Genomic DNA, 18,980 nt, shown 5'->3' with positions numbered 1-18,980 from the left:
GGCCTTGGGTGGATTTCTTCCTAGGCTGAGGCCCGCCAGGAACCAACGGAAAGGCTCACAGCCGGGGCTGCTCCTGGGAAGGGGTATGGCGAGGGGCCCTGCCTCCTGCCCAGGAATCTGGCTCCCACCGCTGCTGGCCACCGTGCAGCACCTTGCCCACAGCCTTCCCCTGCGGGTCCCCACTCTCAGTGCGGAGGAAGGCCAGGCCCAGTCGCCGTGAGGACAGCTCTGGGTGGCTGCCAACCGCCTGATTTCAGGGGAGGTGAAAACTGAGCACCTGGCCCCACCCAGCAGTTCGCTGGGAGGTCTGGGGACCCTGGGAGGGAGAGGCAGAAGCAGACATCAGCTTTGGGGCCTGGAGAAGGGAGGCCAGTGGGGACACTGGGAAGTGACAGCTTCCCAAGTTCCCAATGAGAGACCTCAGACTCTCAGGCAGGAGGGGGGAGCGGCGGAGGGGGGGGGCAAACCGAAGGGAAGGAGGTGCTCAGACTTCACAAGGGCTCCCGTTCTCCCTCCTGGTCTCAATACTTCCAGCCCGAAAGCCCCCTGACTCCACCCCTGCAACCTGCCCAGAACCACCACCCCCTTTCCTAACCCCAAGGGGCAGAGACTCCTGGCACTGAAGGACAGACCGTCCATCCTAAAGCTTCAGGCCTTGGGAGGCCGACAGGAGAGGCCTGTGGACTGCGGGAAGGTGCTGGAACAGGGAGGGGGCCGCCTCAGAAAGACAGTAGAGTGTCCTGCAAAGGGTAAACACAGACTGTGAAGGCCATCAGCCAGGGGTTGTGCACAGGAGCTGTGTGACCTTGGGTAGGCTACTTAACCTCTCTGAGAACTGCAAAAGCCCCGCTCGGATGGTGGCAGAGGCAGGACGCACTGGAGAGGCCCCTGTATTCAGCACAGCCTGGCCGGCCCCCCTGCCTGTGCACCCAGCTTCCTCCTAGCTCAGGATCCTTGAGACAACTATCCTGTCTCGGTACCTCTTTTAAACTTGGAAATGACAAGGAGCTTTGCTTCCCCAGCTTGCTTTTTTTTCTGGTTGCCTTTTTTTTTTTTTCCCCCAAAGTCACAGCGAGGGAGGCAGGATCAGAGACGGAGTTCTCAGTGGGATTCAGGTCGCCCTGCTGGGCCCTGCTGCTACCTGCTGGGGCCAGGCTCAGAATAAAACCCAGGGGGTCAGACTGCTTGGCTGGGGGTGGGAGAGGCCTGAGGAACCTCCCCCCCCCTCCCCTCCCCTGCCTATTTTTCTTCATCACCGCTAGCAAGGCATCACGTTTATCTGCTCCAAGAGAGCACCGACTGGCTGTCCCGTGCCCTGTGGGTCCCCTGGAGAATAGAACGGTGCCAGGCAGGGGCGTGGGGGCAGGTGGCCAAGGCACAACCGGGGGCATGCCGGTTCTGGGGCCCGCGCCGCAGGGCAGGTTGCGCACAGGCAGCGCGTGATGCCTGGGGAGCAGCTGAGCTTCCTTTGTCCCCTGTCCACCAGGTCCTTCTGCCAATTCCATCCCAGCCCCTTTCGTTCTGAGCGGACCGGTTCCTGCCACATCCTTCGGTGTTTCCTGGGAAGGCCCATCCATCCTCTCCCTTGAACTCACAGAAACCTGGATCTCCCTGATAGCAACGTGCACCACGCCTCCTCCAGGCAGCCTCCCATGATTTCACCTGCCCCTCTGTTCCTCGCGCACCCACCGCTGGGAAGAGACACCCAGACGGACCCTCCCATGGATGCTTCCAGACTGATAATCGTTGTGGTCTGCCACCTCGCTGCCCTTGTTTGGCGATCCTGCCGACGACTCCCTGACTTCCCCCTTCCCCCTTCTCCTTCTCCACTCTGGCTGCAGCACAGCTGGGACTCACCGTCCCCACGGCTCCCCTCCTCCTTTCCGCTTCCTCCCCGATTCCTCAACTGTCTGCAGGATCGGGGTGGGGGGGCCGCTTCCAGGGCCCCCCAGCCGTCCCGGAGAGCCTGGGCCTCTCTCGCGAGGCTTCGGTCACCCTCTTTATCCTCAGGCGCCCTTTCTTGGCTCCCTTGCCCTGCCGTGTCCCAACCTGGGTCAGTAGAACCACCTGGACTCTCAAGCAGCTGAGTTCAGTTAAAGTCAACGGGACTCCCTACCTGCATGACCCTGGGCAACTGGCTCGGCCTCTCAGTCTTAACTTTGTCATCTGTGAAATGGGCGCAAGGAGAGTACTGCCTTGTGGGGCCGTGAAGATGAAGAAGACCCGCCCGCGAGACGGCGAGCGCAGCACGCACGCGCTCAGTGCATGTGACCTGTAGTCAGTCACCTTTGCCAGCCCCTACCCTGGGGGCTGTTCGCTCCCAGGTGGCATTTTGAGTCTTGCCCGGCGCGATGTTCTCAAGCCTTTGCGCTCGAGATGAGGAGCCCCAAAAGGAAAGGGTGGGTTGACTTGGATTGGGTTTCTGGCAACTTCAAAGTCTCCAGGATTGTCTGGTCTATCTCTTCTCTCATCAACCGTTTACGAACGGGGCTATGGCTCCAAGCATGACTCAAATTCTTGCTGGAACACAGCCCGGCCCCACACTTTCTCTCCTCGGTGCCAGGCCTGCTGGGTGAACCCCACATGTCGTTGGGCTCTGCTGACATCATGGAAAATCTCAGCAGCTCACGCACAGGACGTCCACTTGTCAATTGGCCGGAGAGCTGACTGGCCAGAGAGAAAGCTTTGTGGTGCCACATCGTCCTTTCCAAGAGACCAAGGGTCCTCTCCTCGGGCCTCTGAGGAGCGCTTTCCCTAGCCTCTTACTGGGGCAACCCAAGGCCAAGGCCGTGGGAGGTGGAGGGCCGCTATTTGTTCTATTTGTTCTGGGCACCTGTGCCCGGGGCTGAGCTACCCGGGTGGGAGGGAGGGTTGGAGAAGCTCTCTGGGGCTTGTTCCCGGGTAGGGAGTAGAAATGACAAATGGCTCCCGCTGGGAACCCTGCCTGCCTTCCAGCCGGATCGTTTATCTTGGAGGCGAGTGATTTGCATACTGACGGTGGCTAGTGTGCCTCTCAGCTCACCTCCCCTGCTCAGCCCTCCCCTCTCCTCCCCTGCGCCCACTCTAGCACATCTCAGAGCGGGGCCGCCTGCCCCGCGGCCGCCTTGAGTGGCGCCCTAAAGCCCTCGATCGCCGCCCCCACTGGCCCCGCAGGAAATGATCGCTTAGTTTCCAAAAGGCTCCCGTTGAAATCAGTCAAAGCTGCTGCTCTAAGGGGCAAGGGAGACCTTTCCTGGTCATCGGGGCAGGGCAGGGGGCCTGGGACAGACGACACTGAGCCCTCCCGTGTGGGTGTTCCGATAAAAACTGGGCCGGGAGGAGGAACGGGGAAGCCGAGGCCGCCCGCCTGCCCCTGTGCCAGGTGCCCCCTCTATATGTTCGGGTCTGGTGCTTACAGCTGCTCTGACGCCCCAATTCTGGTCCCAGCTACAGGTGAGGCCTTGTCTGGGCAAACAGCCCGTGACTGGCAGCATTTGAATCCAGATCTGCTGACTCCCAAACCCATAGGTCCCAAGGAGGTGCCTGCACCCCAGGGGCGTCAGGGGAGACGGGGGTGAGCCGTGGTGACCAGACCGGCCACCGCCTCACCTCCGGAGGCTGTGACCGGGTCGAGGGCCGGCTGGACGCACTGGGCAGGGTGGCTGAGATCCAGGCCGCTTCCTCCTTCCCGCTGCTCCTCTGGCCGGCCTGGTGGGTGAGTTCCTGATGGAGGGTGTGAGGCCAGTGTAGGGAGGTCCTGCGGGCTGGGGAGGGCCGGGCAGGGCTCTCTGGGAGGCCAGGTTCAGTGGGGCTGGGGTGTCCTGGGAGAGGTTTCCCAAATCAGAGACGAGGCTGCCCAGGGCACCCACGATGTGCCAATGTTGCCCAGGTCAGTCTTTTCTGGAACTCTCTCGCAAGCCTTAGCACGGAGGGAATCCTCCTTTTGCATGCTTGCAAGGGTTTTGGGGTCTCTTGTGGATTTCCCTCCTCTCCCGGTCCTCTGCCCTCAAGCTCTTTTTTTCACACCATGCACTGCCCCGGATATATGGCTCAGCCCCCTGGAATGGGGTGGGTGCCGGGTCGGGGAGCCGGGGTGTCCGAGGAAGACTTGGCTTTCCCTCTTCCTGGACCATGAGGAATAGTGAGGGACCCGAGACAGGTGGTGGGAGTGGTCTGTCCCATGTGCGGGTGACGAGGTTGCGCAGTATCGCTAGGAATTTAAAAACAACAATAAAACCAGCAAAAGTTGGTCTGCTTTTTGTTAACACCAGGCAACCCGCAATTCACAACCACGTCCTTGAAAAATATTTTCGCTGGTTTCAGTTCTGAACAATTGTTTTCGCTTTGGGGTTTTAAAAATGCATCTGTAAGCTTCATACCGGCACGTTTTCTGTGACTTAACTTTTGATAAACCCCGTATTCTCCGTGGGAGTCAGTTTGGAAAACCCCAGGCGTGCTGCTGGTTCCCAGCCTAGGGACGGCCACTCGTGTTCAATTTGGGGACATAGTTGTAGTTTGTAAGACTCTGGGATGGTTCAAGATCACGCCGGGGGCCGTTTGTGAATCCAACCCCCACAGAGTTCATGTATTTATGTTTTTTTTTTTTAACATTTATTTATTTTTAAGACAGAGAGAGACAGAGCATGAACGGGGGAGGGGCAGAGAGAGAGGGAGACACAGAATCGGAAGCAGGCTCCAGGCTCTGAGCCATCAGCCCAGAGCCCGACGCGGGGCTTGAACTCACGGACCGCGAGATCGTGACCTGAGCTGAAGTCGGACGCTCAACCGACTGAACCACCCAGGCGCCCCAATGTATTTATGTTTTAATGTTTATGTATTTATTTTGAGAGAGAGCATGTGAGCGTGAGCAGCAGAGGGACAGAGGGAAAGAGAGAGAGAGGGAAAGGGAGAGAATCGCAAGCAGTCTCTGTGAAGCAGGCTCTGAGGGGCTCAGACTCACAAACCTGTGAGATCATGACCTGAGCGGAAATCAAGAGTCAGACACTTCACCGACTGAGCCACCCACGCGCCCCGCTTTGTCCTGCATTTAAACAGCAGGTTTGGAGTAAACCTTGGCAATTCGCTGATCGCAGGGATGAAGAAAAAAACTTGACTTGACTCAGTCCTCCTGGGTGACTCCGTATAGTTTTTGTTTGTGTTTAAAATTTAAAGCAGTGACACAGTAGGAACTGGGACAAGATGTTGTTTACGTTTGGCAAGTACCCATTCCAGCGCACGTATGAAACGTCGCGCCGAATTCAAATGACTTTTCAAGGTGAAAACTTCTTCTTCTTTTAAAATGATCGCGTTGAAGCACAAATCAGGAAAAGAACGACGAGGACACATCCCATTTCTGTCTGAGTTGCCCGCAGCTGTTGTAACAAACTGCCAAAAATTCAGTGGCCTTGGGGCGCCTGGGTGGCTCCGTCGGTGAAGCGTCCGACTCTTGATCTCGGCCCTGGTCATGATCTCACCGTTCGTGAGTTCGAGCCCCACATCAGGCTCTGCGTTGACCGTGTGGATCCTGCTTGGGATTCTCTCTCTGTCTCTCTCTGCCCCTCCTCTACTCGCACAAGCAGCCTGGCTCGTGCTCTCTCTCTCTCTCTCAAAATAAATAAACATTAACATTTTATTTTAAAAAATATAGTGGCTTACTACAATACATGTCTGTCACCTTAGACCTCTGGAGGCCGGAAGTCTGAAGTGGGCGTCACTGGCCGAAATCAAGGTGTTGACAGGCCCGCCCTCCCGGCGGAGGCTCCAGAAGAGGGCCCCTCGCCTTACCTTTCCCCGTTTCTAGGACCTGCTGCATTCCTTGGCTCGTGGCCCCTTCCAGCATCTTCAAAGCACTCCAGTCTCTTCTGTTCTATAGCTTTCTCCTCTCTCAAATCTGCCTCTGCCTCCCTCTTACAAGGACCCATGCAATCACTTTTAGGGCTCACCCGGCTAACCCAGGATCATCTCCCCGTCTCCAGATCCTTAACTTAGTCACGTTTGCAGAGCCCTTCTCGCCATATGTGGTAACCTTTACAGATTCTAGGGAGTAGGATGTTTTGGGGGGCCGTTTTTCAGCCTACCGCAGTTACCCAAAATCATTTTGTTGTCTGGCGTGGAGGGTTAAAAAATCACCCACTGCGCGTGGGCATTGAAGCCGTGTGTGTGTGTGTGTGTGTGTGTGTGTGTGTGTGGCCCGTGGGCTTGATTGATTGGATGGTATGTGAAGGGCGAACGTGGGGCTGCTTATAGGGCCGTGCATCTGTCCCGCCCCAGGGTCAAGGATATTTGAGCTCAGCCCCTGTAGGACATTTACGATTTATTCTTAGGAAGTGTTCGTGGCACACAGTCTTTGCCACCTGACGTACATATACGTGTATAATATGGACTGACTCTGGTCCGTGATTTACTGAAGACCTACTATTCGCAGGCACTCTTCTAGAGATCCGGCAGCGAACACACAGACCATCCCTGTGCTTCTGGAGTTTCTCTCCCATCCATCCGTATTTGTTCATCTGCCTCACATCTCCCTGAGGGCAGGCCCTTTAGTTGGTAATCAGGCACTACCCGGAAAGAGGGCTGGCACTCTTTTCGTTTATTAAACGAGTTGAAGTCCTGTCGGGTCCATCTCTGAGAGGCAAGAGTTTGGAGTTATGGCTTTTCAAGTACAAATGTCCCAATAGGTGACGTATACGGATTTTCTCATCTCCCACATTGTTTCTTGGGCCAATGCTGTTGTTTCTCCTTCACTGTTTGCTTAAAGTCTTAGGATTTGGGGGCACCTGGGTGGTTTAGTCGGTTAGGCGTCCGACTTCGGTTCCGGTCATGATCTCAGTGAGTTTGAGCCCCGCGTCGGGCTCTGTGCTGACAGCTCGGAGCCTGGAGCCTGCTTGGGATTCTGTGTCTCCCCCTCTCTCTCTGCCCCTCCCCTGCTTGCACTCTGTCTCTTTCTCTCTCTCAAAAATAAATAAACATGAAAAAAAAGTCTTAGAATTCAGTGTCTATTGTGGATCTGAGGTGAATTTCTGAACAACTAAATCTGGAAGGTATAAAGGTGATCCTTCCACGGTCACTCACCATTTTGCCGAGACACGTAGTAAGTACCATGAAATCTAACAGGACCCAACTCACTGGATGCAAAAAACCTCCCTCTGGCTCTCTAAATTTACACTGCCTTCTCCTCCTCCTCCTTCTTTTTTTATGTTTATTTATTTATTTGAGAAAGAGAGAGAGCACATGTGGGGAGGGGCAGAGAGAGAGACAGGGAGAGAGAATCCCAAGCAGACTCCACGCTCAGTGTGGAGTCTGATGTGGGGCTCGATCCCCCGACTGTGAGATCATGACCTGAGCCGAAATTAAGAGTTGGACACTGGGGCGCCTGGGTGGTGCAGTCGGTTAAGCGTCCGACTTCAGCCGGGTCACGATCTCGTGGTCCGTGAGTTCGAGCCCCACGTCGGGCTCTGGGCTGATGGCTCAGAGCCTGGAGCCTGTTTCTGATTCTGTGTCTCCCTCTCTCTCTGCCCCTCCCCGTTCATGCTCTGTCTCTCTCTGTCCCCAAAATAAAATAAACGTTGAAAAAAAAATTAAAAAAAAAAGAGTCGGACACTTAACCCACTGAGCCACCCATGTGCCCCAACTCTGCCTTCCGATGCTCCCCCTCCCCTAAGGCCTCAACCAGGCACGCTGCTCCGGCATTCTCGAATTCCTGCCTCCCCTCCCCCCCATCCCCCAGCCCTGCTCTCCGTAGAGACAGGAAGGCTAAGGAAGAAGGCTAAGGAACCAGAGAGGCAGAAACTCTGCGTCGCAGGGAACAGCGGCTCCGTTTTCAGGCAGACGTTGGTCCCAGGGAGATGCAGCCTGCCACTTTAGATGAATTTGGGGATCTTTCTGATTCTCTTGTGACCCTGCCACAAAGGATCGGAGCATCATACTTCCCCTTTCCTAATCCAGTTCAGAATCTCAAAGCCAACGCCTTATGCCCCTTTAGCGAGGGGAGTAACCTAGGTTCTTGGAGTATGGTTCCGGCTGCCCTTGGGAGGAGCAGGGAGGAACAGAGGCCCGGATGGAATCCCTGAGTTACTGATCGACAAGCCCCAAGACAAGACACAGAGGAAAGGAAATGATGTTAAATAACACTCCCCCCGCCCACCCCCCTGCCACCCACCTGCTGAAAGGGACATAAATTCAGGCTGAGACTCCATCCTGGTGTTCTGATGACGCCAACCACAAGAACAAAGCTAAGGGAGATTTTTAAATGTCATCACCAGGCTCCTCTATGGAATTACAGCTTTATTATTTATTATGTAGTGTCGGGAACGTAGAATTCCTTATGCTCGGTGGTGTGGGCAGACTTTCAGCTCGGTCGTCCCGCTGGGCTCCACACCGCGCCACCGTGTCGGTTCCTAGAGGTGCCAGCAGCACAAGGATAATTTTTAGAAAAAGATTTTTTAACGTTTAGTTATTTTTTGAGAGACAGAGCGTGAGCCGGGGAGGGGCAGACAGAGAGGGAGACACAGAATCGGAAGCAGGCTCCAGGCTCTGAGCTGTCAGCACAGAGCCCGACGCGGGGCTCGAACCCCTGAACCGTGAGATCGTGACCTGAGCCCAAGTCGGATGTTTAACCGACTGAGCCACCCAGGTGCCCCGAGAATTAAAAAAAAAAAAAAAAAAAATAGATGTCCTCTGGGATGTTGCCAGGCCAGAAAGAAAGATGCAGGGAGACTGGGATGCTGGGGACTGCCTCCACCTGCTAAGATCAGGATTTGGGGGGCCACTGCCCATTTACAAGTGGCTCCCTCTGATAGGGTGGGAATTTGCTTGTGTATCTGTGAACTAGAAAAATAAAATGCACACACACACACACACACACTCCCCAAATAGGAGCCCAAATGTGTGTGGCCAGCTGGCAGAGGCTCCAGGCTGTAGCTGCCTCTCGATGTTGTTCCGGAGCCTGAACCCAGCGTCCCTGAGCCTCAGGCGGCTCCTCTGTGTCCTTGGGGGACAGAGGGGGGTGCACAGCGCCGGCCGATCTGGGCAGCCGCAGCCCAGCCGTATTTTTTACCTGTGTGCCTGCCAAGCTGCCCTCCGCTTTCAGAATGGGGAAATTCAGACATCAACCCGAGCTTTCCAAGGAGTTTCAGATCCACGTTTTCAGCCCGAGAGGAGGCAAGCTGGCAGATTTCGCCCATATGACGATGTGCGGGAAGTGGCCGAGGTGGCCAACGTCACTGCTTTCTGGCAACGACACTGGTCGTGTCAGGCCAGGGGTTCAGGGCTCAACGGGGCGCTTCTGCTTTTTCCCAGGGAATCCTTTCTTCTTTCGAATTCGACCTTTTATTTTTTTGTTGTTTTAAATCTTTTGAATTAAAAATCATTAAAAGAATTTAACCTTTTATTTTTTTAATGTTTGTTTATTTTTGAGAGAGAGAGAGAGAGAGAGAGAACGAGCAGGGAGGGGCAGAGAGAGAGGGAGACACAGAATCCGAAGCAGGCTCCAGGCTCCGAGCTGTCAGCACAGAGCCGGACGTGGGGCTCGAACTCACAGACTGCGAGATCATGACCCGAGCTGAAGTCGGAGGCTCAACAGACTGAGCCACCCAGGCGCCCCAAAATTTGACCTTTCAAACAAAGCTTTGACACTTGGTCATTGGAAGGAAGCCCTTCGGAAGAAGCCAGCACACGACGTTACGTCGTGCCCCAAACACAGCGGCCACGTAAACTCAGTTCTGTAAGAAATATTCTGTTTAATTGATTTTCTAAAAAAAAAAAAATCTATTCTATTTCTGTGGGCCTATTGATCTGCAGCCCTACAGAAGTAATGAAGAAGCTTCGCGATCAATAAGGCCAAAGTGTATCTTACCCTGAATCTGCTTTGCCTGCCCGCCGGGGATGTGACCGGCCGGGTTCCCCAGACGGCATTGGGAGTGTGACCAGCCTTCTCCGTGACTGCTGAGATATATTTCTGTTGGCATCCAAGGAACAGATGAAACCTGCCGACTTTCCTTGCTCTGAAAGCCGAGACGCCCTGACACCAGGCGTCACGAAACACACAAGACCGCAACTTGCAAAGAAGAAAGGAAAGAACACGGGAACATTTGTTAACCTTAGTGCCTTAACTCCCCCCTCCTCCCAATTCATTAGGATAATATTTGACTCCTCAGCTCTTCAGCTGGTTTTCTTTCCTTTGTATTCTCTGCCCGCCCCCCCCCCCCACCCCTCCAGATTGGTTTTACAGGTCTTAGAAGGTTCTTCTGCCTCCGTGGTGAGTACCGAGTGCAGGTGGGTCCCACTGCAGGCTGATAATTCTGGGAACAGCTGACTTTGCTCTCTTATCCTCTAAAAACTAAGAACGTGGGAAGAGATAAGGGCCCCGCAGGAACACACAAACGGCAGTCGGGAAACACGGCAGACACCATCCAGCAGCATTTGGCTGCAGAAAGGGGAGCTTCCTGAACCCGATAAGGAATCTTGGCGGCTGTTAATTTCAGAATTTATCGTTTGCATTTTGCCCTTAAACCAGAGGACGCCGCCGGAGGCGGATTCTGATCAGATGCTGCGCGAGCTCACTCTGCGGCTTTGAATGGATTTGGGAACAAGCCCTCTTCAGGGCTAGAGCTGTGCTTCCCGACCGCCACCCCCTCCAGTGAGTTGGTAGGTACAGCTGGAAGGTGGGGGGGGGGGGCGTGAGGGGGTTGCAAAGTGATGCTGTCGAGGTCAGCGGGGACCGCATTTCGAAGAGCTCCGCTCAAGGGCACTGGGGAGCCATGGAGAGATTTTTATGAGGGGAGAGAAGTGACCAGATGTGTAGCTTTACAGCCATTACCGCCTACGGTGCAGGAGGGCAGTTCTCAGCCCCCTTCTGTGCGTGCGCATGGAATGAGGAGAACGGATAGAGATGGGCTCCAAGTTTTATATGTCACCGCTCATTTCACACGGCAACCTTATCAGGGAGATACTGTTATTCTCCCATTTTACAGATGAGGAAACCGAGGCACACGCAGAGGGTCCTGCACGACAGGGGAGCATCTATCTCGCGAACCACACTCTCCTGGTCAGGTGTGTAGTTGTATCCCTCCTCTCTCGGCGCCCCAGGAATGCATGCCGGATAGGAGGTCCCGGAGGGAGGATGTCTCGCATGGAGAGGGATAAATAACTCTGACGCCGTTTGAATTTGTATTCTAAAAAGCAAATCATGCGGGGAAATGCAATTATTAGTAAATGATTGCACGAGCCCATCGTCCGGCCGGTTAAGATGAACCAGGGTGTTCTGGCTTCTAAGGCCAGCTGGGAGCATGGCCCAGGGGAGGAGGCCGGGGTAGCCGTCATGGGAGGGACAGCGCCTGCCTTGACCTGGCGAGGGGAATGGAAGGGTGAGGGGCTGTGCCCAGGGGTCCAGCCAGACCGACCCGGGGAGGGGGGTGCCTCGCAGAGGCGGATGAACACCTGCGTGCGGGTGTCTACACCATCATCCTGCATGTTGGCCGGGTACCCCGTCTTCCGCCCAGCACTCCTCTGTGCGAGGCGCCGGGACACTGCAGTGACACGCTGGGGACGTGGCTTCCAGAGCCGACATGCCAGCGGGGAGCACTGGCGACTGCAGCGGGGGACAGAGAGAGAGGAGCTGAGATGGGTAGAGCGGGAGGGATGAAGTCAAAGAGAAATCCCGCTGTTGTGCACCCACTCACGCCGGGCAGGGCCGGCCTGCCGGTGAAGGAAGAGGGTGACCGCCGCTCCGCCCTTACAACCCAACCCGCACCAGGGGAGGCGGCCCTGGAGGCTGGCCAGCGCCCAGCTGCCATTCAGACGGCTCCCAGGTTGGGAGAAATGGCTTGGAGCGCTGCCCCAGCTTTTAGCCACTGAGGGAGGGAGGGAGGGAAGAGCCCGGGACGGACGCGTGGGTGAAGGAAGGGGCCCGCGTCTTCTCCCTTCCGCACCTGCCTCGTGTGTTGACCTGGCTTCTCCCCGCTCCGCTCCAAGCCGCGGAAAGCCTCGCCGTTCATTCCTCCTTCCGTCCAGGTGACAGGACCTGGGGGTGGGGGGGAACTTGCTAACCCGGCGGCCCTATGCGGCCGTTCGCTCCGGAGGTTATCACTGGACCGTGTGTTACCATCCCCCCCCCCCCCCGGGGACGCTTTGGAAGCACAGAAGGGAAGCTGGGCCATCCGAGACACGCGAGGTCACCGTCTCTAGGTGAGGCCTGGGCCTCAGCAGTTTGACAATCCCCTGGGGACTCGACTGTGCAGCCAGAGCTGAGATCCTGGGGCTAACCCTTCCCTGTGCGTCCACACCGTGGACCTCAGGTTTGCTCCGGCAGCGAGAACCAAAACAGAAGAGGCAGGCGGGAGGGTGGGGGAGAGAGAGGCAGGAGGGTTAGGGGGGCACCTCAAAGACAATTCTCTTTCCTTCCTCTTTGATGACGAAAGGGCCACAGGCTGGGGGACCTTCGGTGGATGAGGACCTTACCTGTGCCTGGGCACAGAGAAGGTGCTCAGTGACAGTGTGGAGTGAAACGGGTGGATGGTGACTAGAGGTGGGGGTAGGGGGTGGGTGGGGGTGGGTTGGAGGTGGGGGTATAGGGTGGGTGGGGATATGGGGTGGGTGGGGGTGGGGCGGAGGTGGGGGTAGGGGGTGGGTGGGGGGTGGGGCGGAGGGGGACGGTCCTCTGGAGCTCCTCCTGGGTGACGCTGTCACACCGTGTGGCTGCGCGGTGGAGGTGGGACTCAGGCAGCGGGGTTTCTGTTCGCTTTGGCCCCTGGTTTCACAGGGAAGTTTCCTGAGAAACGAAGACCTGTCTCTGGACAATTAGAGCTTTGACGGAGAGCCAGCCTTGAACCCAATTTGTCCCCGGTTCTTTAGCTGAGAAGCTGAAGGAATCTCAGTGTCCAGAGGGAATCGTTAGGACTTTGACTTTCCCCGATCGGCTTTCCAGGTGAAACTCTATCCAAGCGTGGAGGGTTCCCAGCTCCGGAGTTCCGCTCTCTGCCCGGTGGGCTTCCTGATCGGGACCCCCCGCATCTCCTTCCCAAGGTCTCGGGCTCCGCCTGGAACCCGGTGTGTAGTCTCGCGCTGACCGTGAACGCCCCTCCCCCCCTCCCCCGACGGGTCCCCACTTCCCTCCTGTCGTCCCGGCTCAGCCCCTTCCCACCCCCCTCAAAGCCCTCCTGGTCTGATGTCTGATGCTGGTTCTCCAAGGCGGCAAAACTCAGACAGAGTTCTGAGTCCTTCCAAATGCTGCATGTGGTGCGGTTAAAGAGCTACCTTCTATGCTGGGATTATGTCCTTTGCACCTTGTGGTGTTAAGAGATCCCTTGTTTTATAAAATAACAGTGCCCTCGGCTGGCACACGCTTTAGAAACCTCGCCGACTCGGAGAATCAGTTAGTTGGCCACCCAGATTCATTCCGGACTTTCCCGTTTGGACGTTTTGCCACGTGGAGGACTCGAGGGGGTCGCGGCCAAGTGAGCAGGGCTTCTAGGCAGAGTGAGGAATTAGGTGGGAGGGCCCGAGCACCCCAGTAACCCTCTCCTCCGACCTGGGCGTTGAGCGGGCATTCGTTCGACAAGCGCTGCCTGAGCACCTGCTGTAGGAGAGACACCAGGGGGGTCCTGGGGACACTGCGTGGTCCCTGCCCTCAGGTGGGGGTTGCGCTAAGACTAGAAGTCACCAAGTGCCTTCAGAGGGTGGACCACTGCCTGCCTCACATGTTTCCCCCGCCCCCCTCCCCGGCCACAGTGCTGCTGGCTTAGTAACTGGGCCTTGAGCCCCCTTCTGCTGATCGGGACAACAGCTGGCTGGTTCCACTGGCCAGGGCACGTATACCTAGACGTATGGATGTGTGTGCGCTTTCCAGGTAAATCTATATGGTGAGCATTTTAACAGTTTTGTTTGTGTGCGTGTTGCCTTCACGCTGGTGAAGAACAGAATGGTAAGAAGTGTGGGAATGGATGTGTCATTCTGAATCTTTGGGGTTGGATGCAACCCTGTTTTTTTTTTCTTATGGCTGGCCCGTGTGTGTGTGTGTGTGTGTGTGTGTGTGTGTGTGTGTGCGCGCGCGCGCGTGCGCGCAAGGGAGGACAGAGGAGGAGGGGAAGAGAGAGAGGGAGAGGAGGGGGAGGAAGAGAGACAAGGAAATAGAGTAAGAGAGAGAGGGTGAGAGGGAGAGAAGGGGGAGGGAGAGAGAGAGAGGGAGAGAGACAGACAGAGGGTAGGAGAGGGAGAGGGAGAGGGAGGGAGAGATGGAGAGAGAGAGAACGGACGACCCACCTGGGACAGGAAACACCTCCTAGCCGGGTCGTGTGAGCCATTCTCTTTTGGCCCGAGTTTCTAGTGAGATCGGCCAAAAGAAAATCAGAATGAAAAAGGGTTTCCTGGCGGAAAAGAGATCCCCAGGCCTCCTTCCTGTCGCTCACGGGGCCCTCCCGGGGCCCTCCCTCCCCTCCACACCACTGGTCCCCATCCATCCTTTCCTGTTCACCCACCACGTCTCCTCGGCTGGACGTGAGGAGGCTCATATGTGACAGATGCTCCGTAAATGTTTGCTGAGGGACTGGTCTTCGTCTGGCCTCCCAGGCCCCCAGAAGTGGTGACGATTTAAGCTGCATTTGCAGAGGAGGAGACAGAGGTCTGGACGGAGAGTCACCTGCTGACGGCCACGCACGTGGGATGCGGCCGGGCTGGTGCACTCGTGCCCATGTCTGGCTGGCTTCTGGCTGCACAAGCAGGGCCCTGACCCCCCCCCGCCCCCCACCGCCACGTGCCTCCCTCCTTCTCCAAAACCTGGGGACGCGGAGGGACCCTACAGAGCAGCCCGGACAGCCCTCGACTTTACTGCCAGAAACTGCTAGTCTGTCTGAGACGATGCTCAGGTAGACATGGCCAGAGCGTTGAGCCTGCTACAGACAGCCCCCCTAGCCTGAGCAGGGGCCACGGCCAGCTGGCGAGGGGCCACGGCTGGCACTGCGTGTCCTGGCCGCAAGCGGGAGGGAGCCAGATGGGTCTGGTCCCGGAGACTCCCCCCCACTTCCTCCTTCCACACCGGTGGTCCTTGCCTGGCAGCCTGGGGTCCAGGTGAAGGGTTTCCTTATTTTGTGCTGAACAAGGACTCGGGTGGCCCTTCAGCAGCACTGGTCTGGAGGCCCAGATCCCCAGCCGGGAGGGGACTGCTCATCTCCAGAGGTTGTCCTTGTACTAACACAGAGTGGGGCACATCGCTCCCTCCGGGGGCCTGTTGGGGGGGATTAAAACCCTCTCCTGGTCACTGCCAGGGCCTCCCAGGGGGCAACCAGGGAGCAGGACCCCCCAAGCCTGAATGAGCTTGCAGGGAGACCCAGGGTTGTGGGGTTAGGACTGGCTGGGAGAGGAAGGGAAGGCATATGAGGGGCTCTTAATGAAAAGAAGCTGCTGGGTCCCAGGCACTCATGTTAAAAAAAAAAAAAGCCTATGGGGCGCCTGGGTGGCTCTGTCAGTTAAGTGTGCGATTCTTGATTTTAGCTCAGGTCATGATCTCAAGTTCTGTGGGATCGAGCCCCGAGTCGGGCTCTGCACTGACAGCAAAGAACCTGCTTGAGATGCTCTCTCTCTCTCTCTCTCTCTCTCTCTCAAAATAAATAAACTTAATAAAAAAAATAGCCAGCCACGGGAAATAAATGACCCTTTGCTGTGCTTAGAAGAAAAGTCTATGGGAAGCCAGCAACACAGAGCCCAGAGGAGAAAGCCTCCCACTGTCCAGGAGAAACTGACCCAGCACATGGTCTATTTCAACTTTGCTGATGAGGTTGGAGGGGAGGAGAAATGAGGGAGGTCTTTTCAAGCCAAAAGACGGGAGCTGTCCCCATCCCAAGCCTCTGAGTGGCTCTGGTGGGTGAGACGTGGGTTTGCGAGTTGCTCGAGTGGTCCCTGCCTCCGCTCGGCGTGTCCGGCCGCCCACGCAGGCCTGCAGTGGCCTGAGAGGCTAGTGGCCAGGCCAGGATTTATTGCTCTAGGTATCTGATCTCATTGCATTTTTTTTTTTTTTTAAATCTCTGCACTTCTTGGACACATGGCTACCAGAGGCTCAGAGGGGTTAAGACGCTTGCCTGGGGGTGCAGAGCTGGGGTTTGGACCCAGTTCTGTTTGCCTCCTGGGCTCCTGACTCTGGGGGTGGGGGGATATTCACGCCTCCGAATCTGCTGGCCTTGCTTCAAATGGTCATTCCTCCACTTACGAGACCTGTGACTTGGGATCTCTGAGAATCCATTACCCGCTATGTAAAACGAGGGAAATACCGGTCAAGTCTTCTTGGGGTTGTAGTGAGGATTAAGCAAATATACGTGAAGCCGTCAGTGGAGGGCACGCTTTTATCCGTCCAGGAGTTTAGGTTTGGGAATGACTTTTCCATCAAAATTGCCTTTAAATAGAGGGGAGCTATCCAGGCAAACATAAGCAGCATCACTCAGCACGCGTTCACACACATTCTTATCTCTTCACGCACATATACATATATTTACATACACACATATTTATATTACCTCCATATGTATACATTTACATACACACAAGCATACTCACGTCTATTTATGTACACATATATATTCATATGTGCATATATTCATATCTACCCGTGCACACATATACATATATTTATATATGCATGTATATTTATATCTATCTGTCCCCGCATATATTCATATCTATCTATGTATACACACACATACACACATTCCTTTCGCTTTGCTTTTCTTGGCTGTCAAGTTGGATGTTCCTTCCTCCTCCCTAGAAATGATGGCATCAGAATGATTCCTGAAGCTAAATTTTCCACCAAGGGAAAGCAGCCTGGCCCCTGCCGGTGGGAGAGGTGGCCTCTTTCCTCTGCTGCCCCAAGCCAGCGGCCGGCGGAGAGGAGCCCGCTCAGCCCACAGCCCGGGGCCTGTCTTCCCTTCTTCCAGGAGGCAAAATGAATGCCCGATCTCTGACGTGTCAAACCAGCGAATGAGCCGGAGAACTCGGGCCCCGAGAGCCTGACCCTCACCTACGAGGCTTAAAAATATGGTAATGCAATTAGCAGCCTCGGCAGCCTAATGAGACCTCTCTAAAATGCTGATAAAATACCACTAAAGGAAAATGCTGAAGAGCCTCTTCAAACTTCCCAAAACGTGAAGTGCGTCCTTATGGAGAAAACGCCAATCTAGTCTCCTTTCTTCAAGGTTCAAGATTAATTAGGGGCTTATTTAGTGCATGAATGAGGACGCATATGAACTCTTGGATCACAAAGCACCGAGACCAATTTTTTAATCATTTTTTTTTTTTTTTTTTTTTTTTACAATTACATTCCTATCATAAAAGTCTTCATTAGATGTTGTCACCAGCTTGTATTGTGTTAGGGAAGTGTTACCATCCCGGGCTTTTGACAAGACTGCATTTCCTTCCCATTAAAGAGGGCTCTCATAACAAAAGCCTTTTTTTTCTTCCTAACAGCTAAGGGCTGTGGCTTGGAAGGCTGGTCTAGGCTCCAGGGGAAATTGAACACCCTCCTTGCTCACAGCCCCAGCACGCCGGCCTTTTCCGTAGACGGGGCGTCTTCCCAAGCAAGGCCAACGGGGTGCGGGGCAAGCGCACCCGGCCCCCCAGCCCGCTGGACCGTGTGTTCCTTGACACAGCCCTTTGCGACGACGAGACAGGCTTGGGGAGGAGAGTGAGTCCTGCACCCCATTCGCCCCGCTCCCTACAAACAGCCATTGAGTGGAAACCAGTCTGAACAGCCCCCTTGGTACTATCAACCCATCCGTCCCTCCTTTTGGTAAAGGTCGTGGTGTACCCACTGGTGTTATGCACTCCTAGGGGCTGGGGTGCCGCAGTGAGTCCTGGGCGACCCTGCCTAGCCTGCCTGCCTCCTGGGGGCCCCCAGCTCAACCCGCAGGTGCCCGCCCGCCCAGCAGGTGCGCCCTTGGTCGGCCCCGCGGGGCTTTCCAGCCCTGGCCAGCTCTGGGCTGTAAGAGGCAGACAAAAAAAAAAAAAAAAAAACCAACAAAGGAAGTCTGAACCACGCTCCCCGCTGCCCTGAGGGAATGCTCCGCCCTGAGGAGCACCTGGAAATCCTTCCTGCTCGACTTGATGGCTCAGAGAATGCCACGGTCGCCACCATTATAAACCAGTTGGGGTGTGTACCTGTAGGGCGGTGGGGGGTGGGATGTGGTCCTTTGCTTAGCCGTGTGACCTTGAACTTGTCCCTCAACCTCTCTGGACTTCCGTATCCTCCTGTGTAAGATAGGAAAAAAAAAATCATACTTTGCAGCTCTGTAATGCAGATTACATTTTTACGGATGTAGCTAGAGCTATGCTTTCCTGTATATTTTCTTTCCTTCTTTTTTTAAATATTTACATATTTTTGGAGAGTGCAAGTGAGGGAGGGGCAGAGAGAGAGGGACAGAAGATCTGAAGCAGGCTCTGTGCGGACAGTCTTGACAGCTTTGAGCCCGATGCGGGGCTCGAACCCACGAACCGCGAAATCATGACCTGAGCCAAAGTCAGACGCTCAACCGACTGAGCCAACCAGGCGCCCCTCTTGTGCATTTTCTATGGGCATGGGGCATGCCTGCTGTTTAACACCTGGAACAGCGTGGGGTACATAGAGGGCCCTCAACAAACGGTGGTCACCGTGCATCCCGAGTGCTTATGCAGTGGACAAAGGTGATGTCTGCTGTGGAGCCCCAGCACAGGCAGATCACGACCAGAAAAGATCACGGTAACTTGCAAATCTCTGCAGTCGACCCTGGTCTACAGCTCCATGAGCAGGAGAACGTAGGTGCTTAGAAGAACCCTGGGAAACGTGGCATCCGAGGGCCGGTCAGGCCCGTGGTGGGGGGGCAGCCCCCTGCCTTCCACGAAGCCCTGTTCCCTGTCCCATCGCCAGAGCACGCTGTCCTTGTTGCACTTGAAGGAGACGGTGGCCTTCAGAGCGCAGGGAGGGCTCAGCTACCAGATGACAACAGGAGATTCAGAGAGCTCGGATTTGCATCCACTTTGCATCTCAT

At 55.6% G+C, this 18,980-nt stretch overlaps 1 non-coding gene across 1 annotated transcript; it reads right to left on the bottom strand.

Annotated features, from left to right (window-relative positions):
* Positions 1–18,419: 18,419 nt before the first annotated feature.
* TRNAQ-UUG lies at positions 18,420–18,504 on the bottom strand. The gene has a single exon. It is a non-coding gene; the product is annotated as a tRNA-Gln (tRNA).
* Positions 18,505–18,980: the final 476 nt, after the last annotated feature.

The sequence above is a fragment of the Lynx canadensis genome, chromosome E1, assembly GCF_007474595.2.
Source record: "Lynx canadensis isolate LIC74 chromosome E1, mLynCan4.pri.v2, whole genome shotgun sequence".
Classification (NCBI taxonomy): Eukaryota; Metazoa; Chordata; class Mammalia; order Carnivora; family Felidae; genus Lynx; species Lynx canadensis.
Note: the sequence above shows the minus strand (reverse complement) of the source record. Positions and strands in the feature narration are given on the sequence as shown.